The sequence below is a fragment of the Apis florea genome, unplaced genomic scaffold, assembly GCF_048593485.1.
Source record: "Apis florea isolate Af1SG1 unplaced genomic scaffold, ASM4859348v1 contig_2190_pilon, whole genome shotgun sequence".
Classification (NCBI taxonomy): domain Eukaryota; kingdom Metazoa; phylum Arthropoda; class Insecta; order Hymenoptera; family Apidae; genus Apis; species Apis florea.
Window position 1 is genome coordinate 1,868,852 of NW_028256541.1, and position 26,808 is coordinate 1,895,659.

General features: G+C 26.4%; 1 protein-coding gene across 1 annotated transcript in view; it reads left to right on the forward strand.

The window, feature by feature from the left end:
• The window catches only part of LOC147658551 (uncharacterized), a 42,505-nt gene extending 25,892 nt beyond the window's left edge, over positions 1-16,613 (forward strand). The window contains exon 2 of the transcript XR_015294940.1: positions 16,264-16,613. The gene's annotated coding sequence lies outside the window, so the exon portion shown is untranslated. The remainder of the gene's footprint in view (positions 1-16,263) is intronic.
• Positions 16,614-26,808: the final 10,195 nt, after the last annotated feature.

The following is a 26,808-nucleotide window of genomic DNA, read 5'->3' on the forward strand; positions in this document are numbered from 1 at the left end:
TCAACGAAATATAAAATTTTGTTTGAGAAAAATTTAATCAAAATTTTTTCCCCTTGAAAAACGAAAAATCTCAATCTTAAGATATTTTTTAAATAATATAGAAATAATAAAATATTATCTTTTGTAATAGAAGTGAATATTTTATACAAAATATTTTCTTGAAATAATAATATATAACAAAATATAAAAGATATAAACATTGTTCTAAATTATTCTCATAACAAAAAATTATGTCATGTAATTTTTAAATTAAATATAAGTATAAAAAGAATATTAGTGTAATAAAAAATATGAATAAATTCTGAAATTTTATTTGAAAGTTGATATAATATAAAAAGTTTTATAATTTAGCATTATTACCAGCTACTACTCGTTTCATTTTCATTTATAAATATTTATTTTGATATTAATTTTATGTACGTTACATAGAAAAAATGAAGATCGATGTAAAACAATACATCATTTTTTTATCGAGATGTTTTTTATAGCTATAAATAATACTTTTTATAAATTATATATTTATTTATTCAACTTCATTATAATGATTTCACTTATAATCATTATCGAGTGAATATCATGTACTGATTATTATGATAATCAACTTTTTGTTCACATTCATACATGTAATTCACATATAACATATAAAACGAATAATGTTGATTTAAATTGAATATTTACATCTACTTATATTCGATAAAAATTATTTATTTTAATCTTTATCTTAAATTTTCTGAATATATAATAATTTTAACGAAATTTTCCTCTATAATATATTTTAACTTTTTACTTCTTTTTAGAAAGAAAAAATTTGAAATTAATATAATTAATTATAATTAATCTGATCATAAATATTAATCTCAAAATTGCACATCTCTAAAGTAACGAAGTTTTATTCAATCATATGCTGTAACCTGGTTTTAAAAGGCTCATTCTCCTATCGGAAATTAACACGTATACATATTTAATCTTTGTTTGACACGTTTCGAAACGAATTAATTAAAACTATTTACCTAATCAACTTAGTGCAAAATATGAACGAAATAAACGGCCATATATAGAATTATTGCGATTAATAAGAATCTTCTATGCAGATATATAACGTGTCATTCGTTTCATAAGCCTCATCTATATATTACAAATATAGGGTGTCTCACGAATCTGGACTGAATTTAATGAAAAAAAGAAAAGCTTTCGAGCTTTGTTTTCGAATAAATCAAATTTAAAAATTTTTCGAGTGATTAATTTTCAATTGACTACGAATAATGGAAAAATGAAGACAAATAAATTTTGTTTATTTAAAAAATCGACTATATATTTTTCGTTTCGATTTTTTTAAAAATAAGAATTTAAACGATAAAATTTTTACTTTTTGCTTATTTTCACGCATAGCTTCCTATCGATATTTCATTTTCGTATCTAATTGGCAAATCAGGCCAATTTCATTCGTGTTCAAAAAATTTTCGAAATTTTATCTACTCAAAAAACGAAACGAAAAAATTTTATCCTCTCATTTTGATTTATTATTATTGAATCAATTGTAGAATCAGTCCATTTAGTTGTCCATTAGAGTACTGTATACATATATGCACTGATTGAGGATCACCTATTTTTCAATTTCATCTTTATCTTATTGCCTCTCTCGTAAAGTTTTAAATGAAATAGCGTGACTGATGAATAGAATTTTCGAAATTTTTACTCTTATATGAATAAGAGAAATAAATGAGCTAAAAATTTGATTTTGATAAGGATAATTCAGATTGAAGAAATGAAATATTATTATTAAATGAATTGATATTCTGCGAAAATAAACTAAGACACGCAACTTATATAATTTATAGATAAATGTATCTTGATTTCGAAGAAATTATAAGAATGTTAAAGATCATTGAATATGCAAATATATAGCAAATTTTGAAAATTTTATTTATTATAATGTGATAATTTATTCATTACAACATATGTATAATAATGTAATATAACAATAACAAATAATGAATCTATTAATATATTATTTTCATTTAAAATCATTGAATTGTTCGATGATTGATTTGAATTGTTTTTTAATGAAATCATAGATATTTTTTAAAGAAATAATAATTTCAATATTATTTATTATTATTATACAATATTGATTTAATTAATGAAATTTATTAAAATAAAATTATTAAAAATCGAAAATTTGACACGTATTCTATAAATTATCAAAAATTTGATTTTACACATGAAATTTTGTACGAGTAATCAAATTTTGTCGTTCTTTAGGTAAATTTCTTTAGGTAAAGTTAAATTAAAAAATTTCAAAGTTTCAAAAGAGTTTCGAAAACTAATATATAAATATAATAATAAACGTGGGTGCGTGAAATTAGAATTGTTTTCATGCTTGTTCATAAAAGTTTTTTATTTCCATGTAATTTAAAACTTTTTGAAAATTGTATAGATCGATATAAAATTTATAGGACAAAGAAGATTTTTTAAATTGGTTGAAAGATTATAGTAATTATATCATTGAATAGATATTTTCCTTTTAATAAAATACGTAAAGTAAATAAGTTAAATATTCTATATTAAACTTATTATTTATTTAACTAACTACGAATATAGAATATAAAATATTGAAAAAAGTGATTCGTTTCTCAACCATATACGTATTTCTACGTGGTTCGTGATCAAAGGATTAACTCTTTGCAACTTTATAAATATTATCAACTTTAGTTAACAACAAACTTTTATTTTGTTGTAAAAAAAAAATATGAACTTATTAACACATTATATAGATTTTTTTTCCAATCGACATTTTTTATTTAAGTCCTCTTTTATGAAAAAATTAAAACATGAATATATTGAAATAAGAATTAATCACAGCTTATTCAAAACAATTGTATTCCATTTTTATCTTATTTTCGCACGTAAAATAATTCGATATTTAATTAAAAATTAACCAGTATATTTACATATACTTGTCAAATTTTCAAACTTCGTTTCCTTAAAAATGAAGTTTCGAAACGAATAAATAGAATTCATTCATATCTCTAATTTTTGCATTTTTGCACTCTTTTTTAATCTTTTCTCTACATAACCAACATACTTGACGCGTGTATCACGAAGCAAAGATTACCAAACATTTCGATTAAATATTTATAAATTTATATTTATTTAATTACATTAACACAACATTTTTAAAAGCTTTACATCACGTTAATAAATAAAATTATGCATATTTGGACACGATTTAAGTCAATCAAGTGGCTCGAGTTATCGATTATTCCGCGACCTATCCATTAAAAAATTGACCTTATATTGGGTCGTGGCCCACAAGTTGAAACACATCTCTCGTCGCAACATTCATTCATTCATTGATTGATCCAGGAGACAAAAAGAATTTTTTTTTCTCTCTCTCTCTCTCCTGACGATGACTTCGCGCCAGCAGGGTTGACTTTGTTTCACAGAGAATCTGTTAACTGAAAGTCCGGCACAAAGACGACGAACCGTGTGCAAAAGTACTGCTGGGAATTTCTAAATGGGTCGCAGCTTTTCTGATTGAGCTTTCCTTCAACGGCCAGCGCACCGTTTGCTCACCTTTCATACCTTCTTTCACGCTCTCTCATTGTGATCACTCCGAGTGAAAATGATTTCTTAGCCGGGACCTTTGCAATACGAAGCCTTCCTTATCTCTTCTTCGTGCTGTCGTGGGAAAAGATATCGTTGCAGAAATGTAACAACTCCACTCGATTTAATCTTTTTTCCGCTTGTTCGTATCTTTTACTTCCAATAACGATTTCAAGCTTTTTATTTGATAGGTTTAAACAAGATGTATAGGTTGGGAATAATTACTTTCCCCTGTAATAATAAAATATATTTTCTCCTGTATTAAATTAATTGGTTCTTAATTGGAATATTATAATTTATAATGCAGTAAGAATATGTTATTTGGATTATAATTATAAAATATAGTAAAATATAGTATAACGCATCATATCGTTTAATTGTAATAAATAAATAAATAACATTCGCCATACTGCAATTGAAAAGTTATTAAATTTTAAATCTTAATTTTATCATCTTATCATCTTATCAATCGATAATTCCTCAAAATTACAGTATCACAATAGAAACGAGCAAGGAATATTGCAATCTTTTCATTAAAATTTAAAAATGGCAACGAACCGTGTACATTTTAATTTCGAAGTGAATTAATTCCTGTGAAAGACAAGAAGGATCCATTAGAGTCGTTTCTTTGCGAATAATAGATGATTAGGATATCTCTTTTCCCTAGAAATCGAGTTAGAAGAGTTTTCTTCTATAATTTCCGGCTGGACACGTCATCCTTCCTGCGTTTGTCTTTCTCCCCTCCTCGTTTGATTTTTCTTTTTTTTTTTTTTTTCACAGAATTAAATTTCTTTTAATAATAAGTAACTTTTACTTCTTTCTATCGCGTTTTCCTTCTCCTCTTTTTTCGTCATTTTACGAAACGAATTCTTCCTTGACCTCCTCCGTTCATAATGAAATTAATGCAGCTCTTTTCGCGATTCGTGGATACACCTTGCCCCGCGAAAGGTCAAGGGTCAAAATACCGAGAATTTTCGCTCTTATGTTAACGTTCGTTCGTACGGTAATATCATAATTGCGATGCTTTGCGAATTAATTAGCAGTTAATTGGAGAAAGTTATACCAAGAAGGTTTTTTAAATTAGATCTTGGAGGACGTATCGTCGTCCAATTCTTCGTGCATTCCTCAACATTAGGGAAGCAATTTTGTATATTCGTGTCGAATACTTTTTCTATTAATTTTTGTAGATTAAACTTTAGAAGCTAGTCTTTGGTTAAACTATTAGCTCAGACGATGCTGTTTCTTAAACCGATTGAATTGGAAAATTTAATTTCGTCGAAAATTCAATGTGTTTGTGCGCAAAATTTCTGGACAGAGATGTTGGAAAGGGTTGATAGATCATTTAGAAATAAGTGTATCCATTAAAGACGTGATATTTAAATCAAAATCTTTTATTAACAATTTTATCTTGATCCTTTTTTTGATCGATTTTATCATCGATTTTTTTCTATTAATAATTAATTATGATAAAATCAATCAATAAAAATGGAAAATGAAACAAACATCGTTATAATAACGTTTTCACAACAACAAGATGATTTTACACGATGCAATAATAAAATCAATAAAAATGTTAAATTGTCTCTGGACACAGGACACTCTTTGTATTCTTACAAATACACGATTCGACTATTTTCTCTTGTTAATAAATCAAATGTAACACGAATGATACACAGTCAAAATAATTACGAATATTTTTCAAGTCAGAACTGCATTAATTTGACCAAATTTTGACCAAATACATACAAGTTGCATGAATTCGTTTGATTCGACATACGAGAAAGCATATTTCGTTTACATTTCGTATAAAGTTACGTATTCCTTTTGAAAAAAACCAAAAACTAATCTGAAAAATTATCTTAAAATTTATTATCCATGTATAGAGGATGTTCTAAAATGATATAGTTTAACTTGAAATTGAATTATAATACAAATCTTCTCTTATATCATATTTTCATATAACGTTGTTCAACTGTTAGTCTTTTAATGATGTGTTCGATTCTGAATATATATTCATCTCTTCACAATTTTACTTTTTGAAATTAAATAGTATTTCTTAACGTCTCTCCATTAAATTGTAAAGAAAACATCAATTCTCATACAATGTTTCTACCACACTATTTTTGTTAACATTTCCATTACATATCCGCTTGATTTTTATCATTTCCAAATATTTTAAATATCTTAAGTCACGATTTCGATACAACGCGAAACTGGAACGATTATTTTTCACTTAACTCTTTCTTTAGAGTAAATGCGATATCATTTTTATCTTATCGTTATCTTATTGTTATTAGCTATATTTAGAGAATGAAATCAGTAAATATTCATTGATTCGATGATAGTTTAGTTCGTTTTACGATTCTTCTTTTTCTTTTTTTTTTTTTCTATAAATTTCACGCTATTTATTTTTCGAAATTATTCTATTTCCTCGTCTCTTAATTCGTTGTGGACTCGAAAGTCGTGGATTCGAAAGCCCGTTCGATCGAATAAAGCTTTCGAGAACCCGGAAACCTTTTATCCCAATGAGGGCGTACATTTTTTTTTTTTTAGACGTTTATTGAATAACAAAGGAGAGAGAATGGTTGCCGGCCGTGTGAACGTTAATTCGAATGAATATTCACGAGGTGAAATGTAGAGTTGGGGAAGTCGAGGCATTCTGGGCTCGTTCGAATCCCACGTCGACCGTTATCGGTTAATGAAACTCCTTCTTCCTGCTGCTTTTTCGATATGGAGATTGCCAGAGGATTTTATTGCATGCACATGAATTCGAATCAATTTCTGGAATCAATGCGTGTACAATTGATACTCCACGAGCCCTTTTCAATAATAACATTGGTTTACAAAAATTCTTTTTTTAAACAATTCGTTCGACTCAATTTTAATCGTATCTCATCGTAATTATGTCGAGTTCAAATGTGTAACAGAGTTTTTAATTCTTAAATTCATAATTTGATAAATTACGTTTGTGTTCTACGATTTATTAGATGCATAAAGATGAATTGTTTTTTTTTTTTTTTTTATAAAAAGACTGCTTTTCAACGTTTTTAAAGAATTTGAATCGTATGAACATTTTAATAATTAATCATATACGATAGATTTATAATTTTATTATAAATTCACTGTAGAATGTGAGCTACGAATGAGCTATGAAATTATTATGATAAACGATTGAAGATAGGATGATATCAGTTACATACGTGTGATCGAAAAGAAATTCTAATATTTATTGGGCTGTAATTAAAATAAAACGAGAGAATAAAGGAGATAATTATTAATATGCATGCACATTAATAGTTAATAAAAAAAGTAAATTAATAAAACATAGTAATTGATAAAAATTATTATTAAATATCGTTTGAACTTTTACTAAAAATAGGAAAGATATTGCGAGTGGTCCTAATTTTTTGAATAGCTATGATCATTTTTGCCCACGAATCAACATTAACAGGAGTGAATTTTTATGTTTGAGATTATTTTTATTATTAATAATTATATATTATTTATTTAATGAAAAATCATGGGAATTTGCAGAAAACACAATTTTTTTTAATAACAACAGCTTTTATCGAATTTTTCAAAATCATTCTTCGTGGTTTTAAATTAATACTTGCATATCACACATATATTACTTTTATTCTTGTAATTGGAATCACATCAAATATTATGCTCGTGTGTATCTCCAACAGTTTCTGTGACTGTTTATACGAATATTTTCTAGCCAATGTTATGTTATTTTTGTGAAAAGTATATCTGGCTTTTCCCTTAATAAACAATTTATTCTCACAATTCATTATGATGATTAAAGACATTGAGAAAGAAAATTACTAATAATTGATTTATTATTATTTAATTATCGTGTTTTATAAATTTCTATATGATTCATATGATATGAGAGATTATTAGTATCGTTACAGAGAATAGCATTCATTTTTACTGAAACATGTTTAATCATTTTTAATTTTATTTTAAGTCGAATTAGATATCCTGGCAATATGTAAAAGATGTACTAAAAAAAATTTATTTACTATTTTTCTATAATTATAAATATTTTTCGTTGGTATAATTTTTTTTAACATTATAATCATTTTATAATCATTAATAATTTAATTTAATTGACGAGTCTTGTAAATAGATGTAAATTTTTAGATTTGAGATCATTTTTTCATTCCAGATATAATTTATAAAATAATGTAAAATTTCATTTGTATTATATTATTAATAATTGCAATAATTATACGATAATCATGTTATCTTGTGGAAATACACTGATATTTTTTTAGTTGAAATTACGTAATGATATTATCAATGTCATTAGTCAACATTAGTTATATATATATTTTTCCGTCTCATTATATTTTTTTCTTTTATTTTCCATCTTTTAAAATTCATATTGATGTTTTTCTTTTAACGATATATCCTTAAATTTTTGTTGCTTGATTTTTGTTGCTTCCATAGTATTTCATTTATCGCTAAGAGCGCTTATTAATTCAACGATGTCGTTTAAACTGCTGATCCTTCGTTTCTGAATCATGGCTGGAAATCAAAGAAGAAGCTAAAAGACTTCTTTTTTTTCATTTTTTTTTTTTTTTTGAATATAAAAAGTTAAAATGTATTAGTATTATATTCATAGTAATTCGATCGAAAATGTAAATTTGGAAGTTATTTTTATTTATTTTGTAGTTTTTATTAACTTTTAAATTTTGATAATTTATTCCTTCTTTTTTGTTGTTGTTGTTGTATCTTGCAGAATAAATGAACGAGAATTTTTTAATGAGAGTGCGACAAATTATATTTTTCTTCATATGTAAAACACAATTATTATAATCTTTTGCTGAATCAGAAACGACGTTTCAGCATATTTTTCAGACATTCAAGGAGAAACTTTTATATGTATTTTTGTATAATGCGATATAGCGAGTGGTAAAAATGGATAAAAATAATGCATCATGTTAAACATTTATAATAGATTGTGATTTATTTAAACAAATTGCATTTATACTTGTATATATTTATTAAACGTTTCAACAAAAATTCAACAATATAACAATGCAAATTGTAAATTATTTAGATTTTTTTTTTTATAAAAAAATAATAAAATGTATCGGGCTAATACTTATATACTCTACGATTTAAGAATATAAATATGATTTTTCACTTTTAGTATTTATATTAAACCACATTATATGAAATTTTTTGATTTTTTTGAAAAACAAATTTTTTTCATTTCAAAGTTAACATCTAACATTTAACATTTATGCCAAATATGTTTTGTATAAATACAATTTATCTCAATAAATCACAATACAATTATTTTCTTTTTCATTACTCATATTTGAAAAATATATAAAAAAAGTAAATATATAAAAATAAATAGATAATTAAATTATAATAATAATGAAAATTAACTAAACTAAACTAAATAATATATATATATATATATAAAGGAATAAATAAATTTAAAAATAAGTACAAAAAATAGATAAATAAACCAATAAACAAAACTTGAACTGAATAAATATGTAAATAAATAAGTAATTAAATAATAAAATGAATAACATGATAACAAATATTAAATGTTAATAATAAATTTTATAAATGTGTGATCAAAAATTGTTTATTTAATTATTTATTATGTTATAAAAATTTAATCAAAGTATCATATTATCGATGCTTTCGAGAGGCAAGTTCCATAAGAAATGATCTCTCGACCGTGATTTGCCTCGTATTTATTATCAGTCGCGAAGTTCGACGAAGACATATGTCGTAATTTGTCGATCGTGTGAAAATCGATTTTAGGAATATAGTGATCAATAATTTAACAATTTTTAGATTTTTATTGTTAATTTATTCATATAACAATTACTTATGATGGTATATAATATAATAATTAAAATAAATTACAGTCAGATTTACTGTTTCATCGTATTAATTTTCGATTTATAGTTATGTGGAAATATTTTAATGCAATCTTATGCGAAAAATAACTAAAATTAGACTTTGTGATATTAATTTTCAATTTATAAAAATATTTTAAATATTATTTTATGCGAAACTGTAAAGCTACATGTATACTTATAATGGCTAGTGATTTAATTAATTTTTGGATTTTTATTTTTAATTTAATATAAATGCCTATAATAATGTTTCTTTACAATAATAAAATTTTTTACCGATAATTAAACCTAAAATAAACACATAATTTTCGAATGAAAAATGATTTTTATATTATATTTATTTTATTGAATATTAATTTATAATTAATATAATGGTTCGATAATCCTTAAAACTGTGATTATATTTGATCTTTCTCTAATTTTAAGACTATCTATTTTTCAAATAATATCTTTACTAAAAATTATAATAAATAAATAAATTTTCAAAACTTGTCTTAATATTGAAAAAATAAGTCTTTTCATATTTTAAAATTATGCATAAATATTAAATAAATATTACAATTTTATAGAATAACAATTATAATAATAGCCAATATACAATTATAATAATAGCCAATCTAGTGAATATAGAAATAAATTAAAAAATTAAATTGAATAAAAAGATAAAGATAAAATTTAAAATAAATAAATCAATTGAAAATTTAAAGTAAATTAAAAATAAATAAATGAATGAATAAATATGAATGAAGATATAAATTAATAAATAAATTGATAAACAAATGTTTAAGTAAATGAAGCAGTAAGCAAAATATTATAAATATATGAATATATTAATTATAAATGTATTAATTAAAAACGTAAAATAAGTAAATAATATATATATATAATAATATTTTGTATTCATTTTATTTTTTTAATTAATATGATTTTAATTTATAATTAATGTTATATAAATGTTAATTTCGAATTTTATGAATTTTTATGAACAGTTAAAAATTTTTGTTATAAAAGTTAGTAGTTATAAAGTATTACAATTCTATCTTATTTATTATCAGATAAAAAATATATAAGATATATTTTGTATTTTTCTTATTTTTCCTTGTTCTTTCTATTTTTTTGCTTTAAAGAATCTTCGAGGAAGGGGGCACACAATCTACGATTGAGATATCGAGACACGTTCACATATTGTAGAATAAAATTATCTTTTTTATAAAAGTCATATTTTTTATATCATGTCTACCTAATATTTTTTCTCCTCATCCCTCGATATTCATTTGACTTTTACAAATATATATCTATTCTTTATTTCTCTATTTCACTTCTACATGTGAAATTTACATTATTTGTGTTTCATTTCCTATCATTGGTAGAATATAATATAATCAATCCTTTTATACAACATTTTGAAAGCATAATTTTAATAAAAACATTTTTGCAAAAATAATAGAATAATAATTCTATTTAATACGATATTTTTATATAATCATTGATAAATAATATTCGATCACTCTTTCTATAAAATCTATAAATTTTTATATTTTTCGACGTCTATCTCGTTTCTGTATCAACCGATTTCGATGAAATTTCCATCCTGTATGTAACTGAAATAAATACACAAAATGTATTCTTTAATTTTTCATTGCGGATTCAGTTGTAAAAACTATTCTAACTTTTCCAAAAAATTTAAAATGTTCCAATTAAAAAGCTATTTTAAAGGACGAATATTTTTAATTGTACTGTTTAATAACTCTCTTATCTTACAATAATGCATTCAACTTATAGATTTTCAATATGTAAAAATTTGTAAAAATATCGACGATTTGGATGATTTTTTTTATAATTTTATTTTAATATAACGTACATGGAGTTTTGAACAAAATTAATAATAATATTTCTTGATTTTTTTCAATTAAATCGTAAAGCAAAGGATTAATAAACATGGACAATCTTTACATTGTTTTTAATATATTCATCTGTATTTTGTATTTTAAATCTTGTTTAATTTCTTATAAAACGAGATTTCTTCTGTTTGTTCTGTTTTCTAAAATGATTATTAAAATAGCTGCATTTAGAGATTGGATAGCCTACAATTATAGCGTGTCATTCTTTATTTCTTATACATATTCGTTTGAATATTTTTTTGTAAGAATACGAAATATAAATTTGTGAAACGCAGAAAAAATTGAAAAAAATGATGCAATATTTGTTAGCAAAGCAAATAAAATATAATTTACATTATTCTCGATGCATCATAATTTAACAAAGTTACGTAATATTGACATTCCGTAATATTTTGTATCCTTTAATAATACGAAATACATTTTAAAAATGTCATGGTCAATTATATCATCACATCCAATAAAGTTGTTTCTTTATGATAAAATATTTTTTCGTATTCACTTAAGAAATTACTTAACACGATTTCGATACAACGTGGAATGAATTAACTGCGTTATAAAAGGATTGACTGTATTTCTTTCCACCTCTCTCATCACTCATTTTTCTATGAAATATTTGATATAAAATCACATTGATAAAATTAATTGAAAAAAACTTTAGAATTAATTTAACGGTTCGTTTTATTCGTGACATTTGTTACGGCCACGATATAATCGAATAGTGGTGTAATACTAATAATCTCACAATCGGTGTTACTTCTAAAATAGCACGTTAGTCATATTGTAAATCAATCCCAATCATTCGACTTAACAGCGAACTTATCATTTCATGTTAAATATTGATAATATAACTGGAAAAAATAATTTAATCTAATATATATAATATTAGTAATACGGATAAAATAATTTATTTATCTAAGAATTCTTATTCTTATTATTTTTCAAACCGATAACTTTTTAAATTTAATTCTCTATAAAGAATTTTTTTCAAATATCAATGCAAACATTGTTACATAAAAGTGATTAAAAAATAAATAGATATTAATAACTAAAATAACACAAAGCAGAATTAATTTTTCTTAATTTATTTTTGTTAATTTCTTATTTGAAAATTTGTATACTAATCGTTCTCTTTTTTAATCCTTTCAAATTTAACCCCATATTTATTTATTTATTTATAATAAGATAACTTAAACAAGTTTCAACAACGAAAAAATTGACATAAAACTGATTCAAAAAAAAAATATATATATATATATTCTCTATTATTTTTAAACCTGAAAAATAAACAACAATATCACAATTATAATTGGATTGAAAGAACGTAAAATAAAATTAATTTTTCATCGAGATTAATTCCTCAAAACGTCTACAATATTTAGTCTACTTAATTTCCACCGTCGTATCGTTACACAAAATCATTTATTTCAAAAATACTCGATCGTTAAGCGATCGTTAAACAATCCAATCCGTCTTGCAGATTTCGTGACGGGCGTAAAAACAGCCAATTGAAATAACGAATGACTAAGCGTATATATCCTTGCGTTATAATCGGATCGGATTTGCCACGAGCCCAGGTTTTCGTGCGGTTTTCCATCGATATAGTGTCCGATTAAATTTTCACCGTATCTTCCTGTTGCTCCAGATCCTCGCATCTATATGGTCGAAATAGATTGCCAGTAACCGACCTCGCCGTTTTATTTTCTCCTCGCATTTTCACTTCGCGTTACCGCGAAAATTCCCGGTTTTTATCTCGTACCGTCGAATTTTTTTTTTTTTTATCATTGCTTTTGTCTTTTTTCTTTTTTCTTTTTTTTCTTTTTTTTTTTATTTAGAGAAACAAACTCTGATCGTTTTGATCGATTATCCGTTTCTTCGACGGATGTGAAATACGTTTCGAGGATAATTTGAGACATATTGGAATTCGAGCTTCGGTCGATACTCTGTGTCGAGTGTGGAGATCAAAATATTATTCCATATTGAATATTTCGAATTTCGTAATTCGAAGATGTAGTATGGGGATATAATTTGTATAATTTAGTTGAAAGATAGAAAATTATTTCACTATATTTTTGTAACTTTCATTATTGAAAAAATTTTGATTTCCTATAAATCGTTTAATTTTTTTTAGGGATGCTGTGATGATTTTCAGAGCAATGATTGGTAAAATGAAAAATGAAATATTATCAAAAGATTGAACAATTCTTCAAAAGATTTTAATTTTTTTTTTTTTTTCTTTACATAGAATAATTTTAATTTAAAAAAAAAAACTAAATATATACATATAGTATATTAATATCCTTAAAGATAAATTTCGGATGTGGAGAAAATTATTATTACAATTTTTTTTCATTACAAAATAAACAAGATAGAAATCTGCAATTTTGGATATTTGTAATTAATATTTTTTCAATGTATGAAAATCGTATAATTTTTAAATGTATCTAAATAGTATGTCTTTATATTTTATAATTTAAATGAAAAAATGAATATATTTTTAAATTACATTTTCATGGGAGTAAATGCGAAAAATTTTTTTTTAAATTTTCATATTCTTTCTCTGATGCTTTAAATTTAGATTTAAACAACGTTTTAATTAAATATTGCATAAAATATTGAACAATATTTTTCTTTTTTTTTCAATTCTATATTTCAAATTAATAAATTTAGATAAATTTAAAATTAATTGCAGAAAATATTTTCTTCAATTTGAAACAAAATTCACTCAAATTTATAATTTTTGAGATACTTATTCTATCGTTTTGAAAAATTTATTTCGATTTTTCCGAGGTAATCGAGTAATAGAATAACTCGTTAGAGATTTAATATAATCTTGTGAATTTTTAAAATTTCGAAATTTTCATTGATTATAATTTTTTGAAAAATAAAAAAAGACGAAAATATAAAAAAAAAATCAATCTTTCGAAAATTCTTCGAATGAAATTTTTTTTTTAAAAGCATCGTTATCGCGAAAGATGTTCTCTTGCAAAATTTTGATCAAAGGATTTACGTTTTTACAAAATACGATTTACATCTGAATAATTGTTTTAGTATTTTTTAAAAAATCATGTGACTTTCTTTTCTATCAGTACTTCGACAGATAATTAAATTAATAATTGAACAAATATATAGAAAACAAATATATTGTTATAAATATACATCTGAAAATAATTTATGAGATAATAAATATAAAATTTAAATTTATAATACAGATTATTATATTTATTATTAATTCTACAAAGTTCTGAAATGTGAAATTATTAAAAATTGCAATTTATTTATGGATAATTTAATATTATTTTTAAAATGAAAATATACGATACAAATTTTATATTATTCATACTTATTATAAAAAATAATACATTCCGTTTGAATTATTTCGATAAAAATTTCTACTACTATTCCAGCTTTTCGAGAAAAGCTTTTATTTGGATGAGCTTTATGTCTCAAAGGAATCTTTATTGATATTAGACGAGTCGTGTATGATTCGTGCTGTTATCAAAAATCATATGTACGACGAAAAGTTTTTCAGAATTTATCTTTGATTCACGAGAAACATTACTATTAATTACTAATCATCAATTGCTACTACATAATTTATCCATTCCAATTCTTACATCCTCCTGATTTTAATAATTTTTTTTCATCATAAAAAGAATCTATATAAACTTAAAATTCTATTTCTAAGAAGATAATCTTCAATTTTATCTCGAATAAAAAGAATACGCGTGTATTAAAGGATTAAACAGCATCGAAATTATTATTCACACTGCGCACTATTATATCGTCACTGGAGAAAATTCTTCGCTGAATTCCATCTCGTCCAACAACAATTTCAAGCGATTAAACTGAAGGTGCACTAATTACACCGAGCCTCGAAATTCACTGGAATCACCTATAAGAACGGTCTTTATGCACGAAACTGTTCAACCCCATTAACGACTCCAATCTCTTAGCCACGAAGCCCTCTAAGAACTTGATTCGCACAGAGACACTTCATCCATTTTCAGATTACCCTTATTGCATTAATTCATCACCGAATTTCGCCTCACAGATACCCTTAATCGTCTCTTTATCCTCGTCGATGCGCCAGAAACGATCATCGAACAATCATTATCGTTTGACAATAAAGTTTTGGAAACTCGTCGTGATAAAATTGTTGTCCACTTAATTGCTGAATTTTGCGATTATCTTTTATTTCCTTTAAGAATATGCCAATAATTTTGATCTGTAAAATTGCCTTCTTTATCAAATTGTCTTTCTTTCAAAGGGGGTGAAAGAATGATGCAATATATCCTTCTTATTCATCTTTCATCTAGCTCCCCAATTCCTCTTTTCCAAAGCTAAAAGAAGTATTCGAAAGAAAGACGTGACATTACCTTTTTTTTTTTTTTTTTTTTTTTTATAATAAATTCTAAAACTTATATAAAATAAATGAAACGCACGCTAAAAAAACCTCCATCATCCAAATTTCATGTTATGTTTCCACAAATGAAATAACATCTTCATGTAACACACACTCATACATCAAGAAAACGATCAAACGCGCATTGGCACGATAGAGCCACAGAAGCAGGAGAAACTTTAACAACTTGAATTTTATAATAAAAAAACTGCTCCTATATCCGATTATCTCAAGTAGGAATATTATTTTTCTTAATATACAATGTAATTCATCTAAGAAAATTATCCTCATCTCTTGGTAGCACACGAGTTCGCCAACTTCATTCACCTCGTACGCGTATACACGGATCGCGTATCGATACGAGATTAATCGGAGAAGGGTGTGTGCTCCTTGCCTCGAGGGCAGCCAACGATCGTACAATATCATCAGCATCTGTGTGTGTTTCTCGTGTGCATAGGTTGCTCGGATTGTCACCGGAACTGGGACAACGGGTGCACTTCGCGGAGGGCACGAACTTACGGTGCCGCGAAGATAAGAAATCGCCGACTGACGATGATGATGAGGAAAGGTTGGCAACAAAGGATGATGGCTCTCTTCCGCCGATTCTCATCTCTGACGATGACACTCGTGCGGAGGGGTTGCGTGGAATCGTGTGAAAATAACGAATATATTGTATAAAGTGGTGGAGAGAATAAAGGGGTGAATATTTAGAAGGAAAGATGGTTGAAAGTAGGGTGAAAATCTGAATATTCGTGTAATAAAGCGGGGAGGAAGCGAATGGTTAGAGATTGGTTACGAAAAGGATGGACGATATTTTTCATTTTCATATAATTGGTTTATTTAAGTTATCGGTTCGGATTAAATTATATTTTATATTTTAAAATTTAAGGGTTATTTGCATAATTTGATTCGAAGATTAGATTAAGAGATGATATTAATATTTTCTACTAAATATTATTTCGGTTATAATTTGAATTTATAGTACGTATATCAATGATGCAATCTACAAGATATAACGAAAGTGTTTATATCACTCATAGATAACTCGTAGATAATAGGATTTCAAGATAAAAAAAATAATAAAAAGTGAATTTGATTTTTAATTCATTTTTGAACGCAATTTTAAAATACTCAATACTTTTAAACGTCTTATTAATTTGCATCAATAAAGATAAATTAGATAGAGATGAATAATAAATACTCGATATTAATAAATATAATAAACGATATTATTACGATAATTATGAATATATAAAATAATTTCTTCATTTTTTTACATATAAACAAGATTATTATTATTATTATTATTATTATTACAAGTTTCAATAAACACTTTAATTTCATAACTGAAGAATACTGCCAGAATCAATTTGTCAATTTTTTAACAATAATTCTAATGTTACTCGTCTTAATAAAGCTTTGTGACTCAATCAGTATCAAATAATCGCATAAAATATACAAAGAATTTTTATCGCAATAATTTTTGCACAATCATCTGTTTATACAACCAATGAAAGGATTATTAATCATAATTTCTTTCTCCTTTTCACCCTAACCTCTCAACATTGAAAAGGAAGAGAATTTAATTATTATTTTTTTTTTTTTTTTCAAACATCCTGTATATCTACGCGGTGACAATTTTATCCCACGTCACGTAGACCGCAAATAGCGAGCAGAATCGCTTAGATATTCGATTAAGTGCAATTACGAAAGAGGCAGAGGGAAATGATTCACGTGGGATGGAAACGTTTCACGCTTCTGCAATTTCACCGGTTGCAACGTCATCATGATTGAAACGTTCGGATAAATATCGTGATCGTTGTTTTATCGGGGCAAAATGAGAGAGAGAGAGAGAGAGAGAGAGAGAGAGAGAAAAGAAAAATCGCATTTGCCAACAAGGGGTGGAATTATCGATCGGGGACGAGCCGTTGAAAGATTTTCGGCCGCGATTACAAGCGCGGTCAACGAGTGCAGGTTAATTGCATGGGATTACTAATAGGGGTAAAAACGTTTCGAGTTGATCCAAACTGTTTGTACTTAAATCGTTTTCGTTTGTACATGTGTCGAATTGAACGAAAGAAATTGTTTTTGAATGAAAATGTATGAATTTTTTTCTTTTTGGGAAAAGAATATTTTTCATTTAAATAATTAGAATTGTTTATTCGAGTAAATGATTGTAATTAAAGTGAAAAATATATATATACGTGTAATATTAATTTTCAAAAATATTTTCGTAAAATAAGTTCTCAATAATCGTAAAACAAAATCATTTTGATTGTTAAGGAAAAAATAATTTAATTTCTTAAATAGATTAATTTAAGAAATTCAGAAGTTTCTAATAAATTTCTAATAATTTATCTGCATGAACGATATTAACACATCGAAATATCACAACATTTAACAAAATATACAACGTTAAGAAAAAATTATATAATGGATTGAAAAATTTCATGTTTATACCAAATCAAAGGACCAATTAATTTGATTTCAAGGCGGCATATAAAATCTGATGTAAAATATTTTTTTATAAACGTTCAATATCCAATCGTATTTAACGAAAATTATTTTTTTTTTCTTTCATGCAATATTTAAACTCTACTAAATCGTATACAAGCATGGAAATATTGTGTACGACAACAACAACACCTTATGTGTAATAGTTTACTATAATGTTGAATAAGATATCGATGATTACAATGATTCAATCATGAAACTATTTGCAACTCTAATAATATTTATGATTAAATTATTCCGAGTATGTTAACAATGCTAGTTTTAAAAGGAAAGCTTTATATAGCTCTGCCTTTCTTCTCTTTCAATACAATATATGGATATCGCTCCTTATTCTCCACCTATGTTTAAATAGATATGAATAAAATACACGTAAATGGTCTCAGTGGGCTATCAAGAATTTCTTTGATAGATCTACCTTTTATCCTTAATGATCTTTATTCTTTTAAGATTCTCTTATGTCTAACGTATGTCCTTTTAAAAATGAAAAAATAATGAAAACTTCTAGCTCTTATGACACTACACAGGATTATTTATTATAACGTTTCTTTTTTCTCTAAAAGAATCTTTTTTTTTGCATAATAACATGATAATGTGAATATTTTTATGAAGCGATTCTCATTGTTATATATATATATATTATTTGTATAAAAATATAGAATAAATTGAATACAATAGCTTTTCTAAAGTTTAAATGTCAAATTTTTTAAATTTTTCTTATCATTAATAATAAAAAGACTTCAAACATTCGAGTTTGTCAAAATTTCCTACCAATTGTACTAATTAAAAATATTCATAATTATTTTCATGTAATCAATCTTGATGTAATTTTAGAAAATTCTTTATCATTGATCACGATTTTGAAGAAAAAAAAAATTTTTTTCCCCGCGTTTTCTTTGACTTGAATTTTTGCCGGATTCAAACAAACTTAGTTACCTGGTACAATCGAGTTTGTAACGTTTGCAGAACCATTGAAAATGATTGAAAGCCATAGGTGTTTCTCTCTTTGTTTGCAAGAGAATCGAAGATCAAAATTACTCTTCAATTCGTTCTCATCTGGATTTACACTACGAGAATCAAATAGAAACAAAGAATTTCCAACCAAAGTCACACAAATTCGGTCAAATATTCGACAAAGAGGCAAAGATTGCCATATGTTTCGATCGATAAATTTAACGTGTAATTACACTCTTAATTGAATCAATCTATCAGAGGTAGAGAAAATTTAAAATACCGATTTTTATCGACTTTACAAATACGAAAATCGTGTTCGAGTTAATGTAGCTATACATTGAAATGTGTAAAATAAAAAATTTTTTTGAAATGTTATATAAATAGCTGTAACTATTTTCTATCTGTCTCGATAATAAAAGTAATGAAGTTTAAAGAGATTGAAATATTAAAAAAAATTTTTAATATAAAATATATATTTTTGTTAAAAATTTTATCAACAAAAAAATTAAAATCCCTTCCTCACTTATAAATAATTATTTATATCGAATCTCCTACTATTTTAATATTCTCAATAATTTAATTCTTTCTTTATCTTCCGAGATATTTCCGAATCGAAAGTTTAATCGCTTTGAATTAAACATCTGTTATCGATTATAGAATTTGATTACTGTGAAAATGGTTGATGATTAACATTTCATTCGACAGAGTAAGAATTGACTCGATTATTCAGGATGACAGAGGATTCGCATTATTGTAAATTCGACTGTTAATTTCTCATTAAATTGTATCAAGAAACTCGTTCGAGAATGAAGCTTGATGTTGAAATTTCAGATTTCAACATTCGACTGCGCATTTATCACGATACCGTAGAACACAATGTCAGATCGGGATTAATTAATATAGAATAATAAAGGTCATCGCGTCGAAATGATTATATTTACAGATGGTAGTGGATAGGCAATTTTAATCTTAATTGCGATAATTGCATAAATTTTTTACGTTGTTTGCTATACGTACTCACGTTTATTATATACAGCATTCAGTAAAATTTATTAACGATCAACTGAATAATTAAAGATACGTTTTCTGTGTCCATTATGTAATATCTATTTGATGTACAAGGTGTCTTTGAATTCATGATATAAGATCGATATAAGATTGGTGATTTTACGTGCAAAGATAAATCGAAAAAAAAAAAAAAATATTGACAAGTAAAATTGGTTGATTTCTGATTGAATATAAATAAATTATCGATGGACGATTAAAAAATGTAAAATAAAATTTTACATACGCTCTTTCTTTTTTAAGAAAATTGAGATTGAACATTGAACTGTTCCAAAGAATTACTGTAACCAGAGAATTTTCAAATTTTCTCGAAAAGTAATTGAAAAGAATTTCTTCCGAATCTTTTTTTCATTATTTCATTATATTTGTATTTAATTGGAAATTTCACTTGTATTTGAAAAATTTTATAAATTATTTATAAAAAGCTTTGAATAATGAATTTACTTATTATTTGTAATAACAAAAGATGATCGAAACATTTTGAATTTTGTTTTATTTATTTAAAAATTTATAATTAATATTCTACCTATATCGTATACATCATAAATACATTTTCAAAATTATAGATCGTGCACAAGATCAATTGATTATGTTAAGAAATACAAATATTCAATTTTATTTATTTCATTTGCTGGAAAGAAGGATGAGAGATTGGATATTTTTACCTCCAAAGTTGATTATAGTGTAATGATCGACCAAAGCCTATAATAAACAATAAATCCTAGATGAACGATTAAGTTAATACCGTGCCACTAATTCTTTCTTAATCTTAATCTCTGCAAAGCGATATCATGGATTTTCAACGCAAAACTATTAACAATTCAAAATATTCTTACTATTTCATTTTTTATTAAAAATTAAATATAAAAATTAAATATTACTTCTTGATCTGCACTTAATTAATTAAAACAAGGAAATAAGGATTAGTATATTACTTATCGTCATAAAATTCCATTATCGTTTCAATATTCGAATTTGAAGATTCATTCAGTTGTTACGCAGGATACAATTCAAATAAGAAATATTGATTCCTCAGTCACGCCACGCAAATGATGCAACACGTTTGGATTTTCCTATTTTAAACGAAATTTTACACGCGGCATGCATTAACATATTTTACGCGTAGAATTGATTGCTTGCGTTCCACGATAACAACAATTGAATTCCACGATTTAAATGGATCTGCGGGTTCACAAAGTTGCTTCGTTAATTTAAATTTATGCCCTGCCATTGGATAAATCGAATTATTCTTGCGGTTATTCTGTTTTTACTCAAAACACTACGCGCTTTATCATCGTAATATATACCGTATTCGTGATTGTTATTCATTATTTTATCTCGTAAAAATTCGCCGTGTGTGCAAGTTACGAAAATATTTTCGAAATTTTTGCTGTCATCTCATTTTAATTGAGATACCCTCGCAGATAATTCGACACTGTTGACACAGGGAAGTGTATTTCGAGTATGAGCGAAGAATTCTTCTTTGAAATTTTACTAAATTACGATTCTACATATATGTATATGTAAGAGATAAAAGAATTTTAAATATTCATTTCCTACCATTTCTTTGAAATCTGTATATAAAGAAAAAAAAAATTTTAATAAAAATTATAATTGTAATGCAAACGAGGAAATGTAAATATAACCGTGTTGAGCGATCTTGCATCGATGCTATTGATTTTATGTAAATATCAAATTATAATAGGTAGAGTAGAATTTCACGTGTATGCATATATTTGAAAAAAAGTTAAATTAATTTACATACGTTAAGATAAAAACTTCGCTCATTATTTAATCAGATTCTATTATTAGAAATAATAAAAACGGAATCTCTGTTATTTGAGCTATGTATTTATATAAATTCTATTAATTTAATATTCTTTACGATTCTATGTTACTAATTTTCAAAATAGATCGTTTCTAAATATATCCTACACAATTTGTAATTTCATTTTCTTACATTTTATTTACACGTTAAAATTTAAATTGATAAAAAACCATGACATTCCAATTCTATCAAATTATTCGAATTTTACTTATTATCTTGCTACCTGGAGAATCTAGAAAATAATTTTTCTCCCGATATTAGCCCGCCATAAATTAACCAGTTTCTCGATAGGACGAAATTCACGCAGAGACACTTTCTTGCGTGCGAAATAGAGAGAAAAATTTCACCCGAAAACGAACTTTTGCAGAAAAATGAAGCGTGATGGACTACCAGCTATATAGGCTTAATTGGAGGCCGTCCCTTCAAAGCTGTATTGTACAGGCTCTCTCTTCAAAGCTGTTGCACACGAAGGTCTAATTTTGATTAACATTCTCCACGGTAGCAAGTGACGGTGGTATCGATTTCATCTCCTCCCCCTCTCCTTGCGTGTCTCTCGCGAAATACCAGACCAAATACCATTTCCCATCCGCTCCCCTCGTATAATGTATTATGTATAAATTGCACGTATTTACATTCAAGAGGGCTTGCCGTGTGTGTGTGTACGAGCGCCCACCAACCCCCTCTCGCGCGTAATATACGAAGGTGCGATTAAAACTGTGGGGTGGTGGCGATTGTAAAATGGGGATAAAGAATCGCGCGGATATAAGTCTCTCCACGTGTTTACGTATACGCATAACTTACTAATCCACCATCTACGCGGGCCTCGACATTTTTGCAAATATTGCAAATCGTGGTCGCGTGCCACGTGATTTGTGGAAACGGCTCGTGCCAGGTGTGACGCGGCAATTGTTGATTCGTTCTGTTCAGGGGAAGAGTATCAGGGACAGGGAGGGGACGAGGAGGGAGAGGTATTTGTCTCAAGTTGTTATGTGAAATGATGGAAGAATGATGGAATGTAACGTAAAAGAAATATTTTTGGAAATATTTTCCAATGTTTTAGTTGGAAGTGTAATTTTGAAAATAATAATAATAATAATAATAATAATTGTAGTAGAGATAGTTTAGAAATCGTACAATTACAAAATTTAATAAATGTTGATTAAAATTGTAATTAGAAATTATATGAAAAGATCATAAAATATTCGAAATATAGTGTTGTGATATTTGAAGCACGAGACAAGTCTCTAAGTTTCTTTGGTTAGAAACATTTATTTTAACATGAATGAAATGAAAAGGATTTATATAAGCCATTCCAGTTTGATTTATCGAGTTCTGTCGATGACATTTGAGGTAAGCTTCCAATCGTTTTTTTCACGGAAAATAGAAAAGAACAATTTTTTTTTTTGATTGTTTCAACGATGGTGTAAAACGTTGAATGATGTTATACCATCCTGTAAATTGTTGTTGCACATTTCTCTGTGTTCATCCTCGTGTTCTATATATGACATATGAATGAAACGACAATGATGAAGCTAGGATTAAAATTAAATTTACGTCGGATCTAAATGTGTGGTTTTTTTTTTCTTTTTTCTTTTTTTGACAATAATGATGTTTTTGGAAAAGAAATTATAAACGTTATATGTCGAGCAAAATGCAGCATTAGAGTCATAAAAGTATATTTTGAAAATGATTTAAATATTAAATAGCAATGTAATATAAATATTACCATCTTGACTGCTTAATCGCTATAATTGCTACCCTAATTTTTTACGATTGAGAGATCGAACAATTTAATTTTGAAATGTTTTGAAAAATTTTTCGTATTGCGTTTACACGTTTAAAATACATAAGTACCTATTACGTGTATGAATTAAGTTTTTTCAAATTTTATTTTTCTTTTATTTTATTTGTTTATATTTTCATTTGTGGGATAATTACCATTATCATTAAAAAAGATGATAATGCTTTACCAAACACAAATGTTTATGCAGTTTTAAATTAATTTTATTTTGCAAATTATCTCGAAAATTAAAGTAATCTATCTATTTATATATAGAAAAGTTCAGAACGATAATCTTGACGATATGTTTCAAGTCATGTTTCATGTCATTGAAATCAAAAATGACTTTCATTATTCATAATTATCAAGCTTTCTCTCGTATACTTACGTTTAATTTTTACATATATTTTATATATATTAAACGTTGTAATTTATGATAATTCTAGTACAACGAAGGAAAATGATAAAAAGTCATCAGAAATTAAAAAAAAAAAAAAAAAAAAGGAAAAAACGAAATCTGAATAGAGTTCCAAACATTTTTCGCTCTGAGCAAAATTAATCGACGATAACAAAAATTTGAAAGGGAAAATAAAATCGGACATGGAATTCTCTATTAATCCAAAATTACGTAATACTCAAAATGAACAGGAAATTAGATTAATTTTTTATATATTACAATTTCATTACCAGCATATATATAAAATGATCATGAAACGAGTTAGTACATGATATTAGGAAATTTTATGGCTCGAAGTAAAACGAAAATGAAGAATAACGTTTTCGTATTAAATCAAATTTGAAAAATTTTTCAAATGCAAGAGAAATTAACTAATTTCACACATATATGTATATGAATGAACTGTTAATACAAGATTATTTTTTTTTCTCTTTATTTTTTCACATTAGTTTTGAAGAAAATCGAATTTGAAAATTCATCGATTATACTTAACATGTTCAATCTTGATTTTTTCAAAAACAAAAACTTAATAATAAAATTCTATATTTTTTGCTTATTTTCATGTGCAGACTAACCACTTGTTTGACAGTTTATTCTTATCACTTGTATTTGAAACATCTTCAAACTTGATTTCCGATGAGAACAATTATCTTATTTCGAACCATAGAAATTTCTTCGCCTCTGTAAATCATAAATTGCTATTTGTATAAAATCGAAAAAAATTCTCTTCCAAAAACGCGATTCTTACGCGTTTACACAGATGTATCGTGTTCTTTATCACATTTTATCTTCGAATCGAGCAATAAATTTCCAAAAAAAAAAAAAAAAAGAAAAAGTAAAAAACTCGTGTTTTCGATCGCGGATCATCGTGTTGAAAAATGGACAAGTGGATCGTGAATTTTTGGACTATTTTGTAAATTCTACACGGGGATCGAAGCGACGAGAGAGAAATCCAGTCCAGAAAGGAATAAATCGTGTCCTCTCTCTCTCTCTCTCTCTCTCTTCCTCCTTCCTATTTTTGAATTTTCATCAAGAGAGAGAAAACACGCCACATCGTTTCGAGACAAGGCGCCAGCTCGTTTTTTCCCCTCCCCTCCCGAGTCTACTAAAAATGTCTTTCGCGGCGCTAATCTGTCATATCGATTATTCCGCATAGAAATGAGGCTACAATGTGTACAGGTTTGAATAATGCAAGTGAATAAAAAAAAAAAAAAAAAAAAGGAAAAGGGAGACTAATCTCTGTTGTAAATGCCGTGGCAAATATAAATCGATCGCCGGTTTATTATTTAACAACCCTCGTTCGTTCGAAATAAATCCTCCCCTCGCCCATTTCGCATTCGGTAACAATTGATTTCGTGATCCACGATGGCGAGGGGGAATTAAATCGCATCGAAAATAATAAAAATTCCGCTTCGTCGATATTTTTTTTTTTTCCATTCGAAAGAATTCGAATTCGAATCGAGAAATTACAACGATCGTGGTTTCACAAACTGGAAGGAGCAATGGAAGAGTTGTATTAGCGATTACGAGTTTTAATTTTAAATCGAAGACGTGTAAGGCGATTATTTTCATTTTAAACGTTATTTTAATAATTCGTTCAAAAAATAAATTTATCGTATGACCAATCTTGATCGGTCAATTAATTGTACAATTAAAAAAGAAAAAGGAATAGACGATTGATAATTTTTATATTGTGAAATAAATAAGCAATTTTTATTTTTATCAAAAACCAGTCAAAGTTAAATTTTTAGAAGTTAAACGGTTTTTTTTTCCACACGATTCAACTATATCGTTAACTATTAACTTGTTATCGATGTGTCGAGTGACACGTAAACGCGGTTTATTTAATAGATGAATCAATGCTTTCATACTCGATTTTTATTCTATTTTATTTTTTTCCTCTTCTTCTTTTTGCCGACACAACAGTTTATTTCTAGTAGTTGGAATAATTAACAATCCGCGACACGTAAATGCGCCGCCCACGGTTGGCTGCAACCCTAAGTTCTTCGTGTCGAAAGGTTACACTTAAATAAATCGAGCACGTGCTCGGGGAAGATTCTATGTTTGAAAAGTTCACGTCATGGTGGAATTTACAGGAAGTGGAAGAGTTGTGTTTGTACACGTTTGCCCTTTCTTTTCAATCGTTTTTAATGACACGATCCATCTTGGGATCGATGATGTGTGAATCGTATTCGAATGGAAAAAAAAAAAAAAAACACAAATTTGAAGGTTTTATTCGAACGTTTCCTAATAAAATAAACGACCATGATAATTCTATTGTCCAATAGTCACACTCGATTGGATCTGAATTTTTGCGTTAAATGATGCCGGATGATCCTATAATTCGACGTGCAATGGACTCGAAGGAAGAATCGATTTTCTTTCTAAGCGATGATCTTGTAATCCA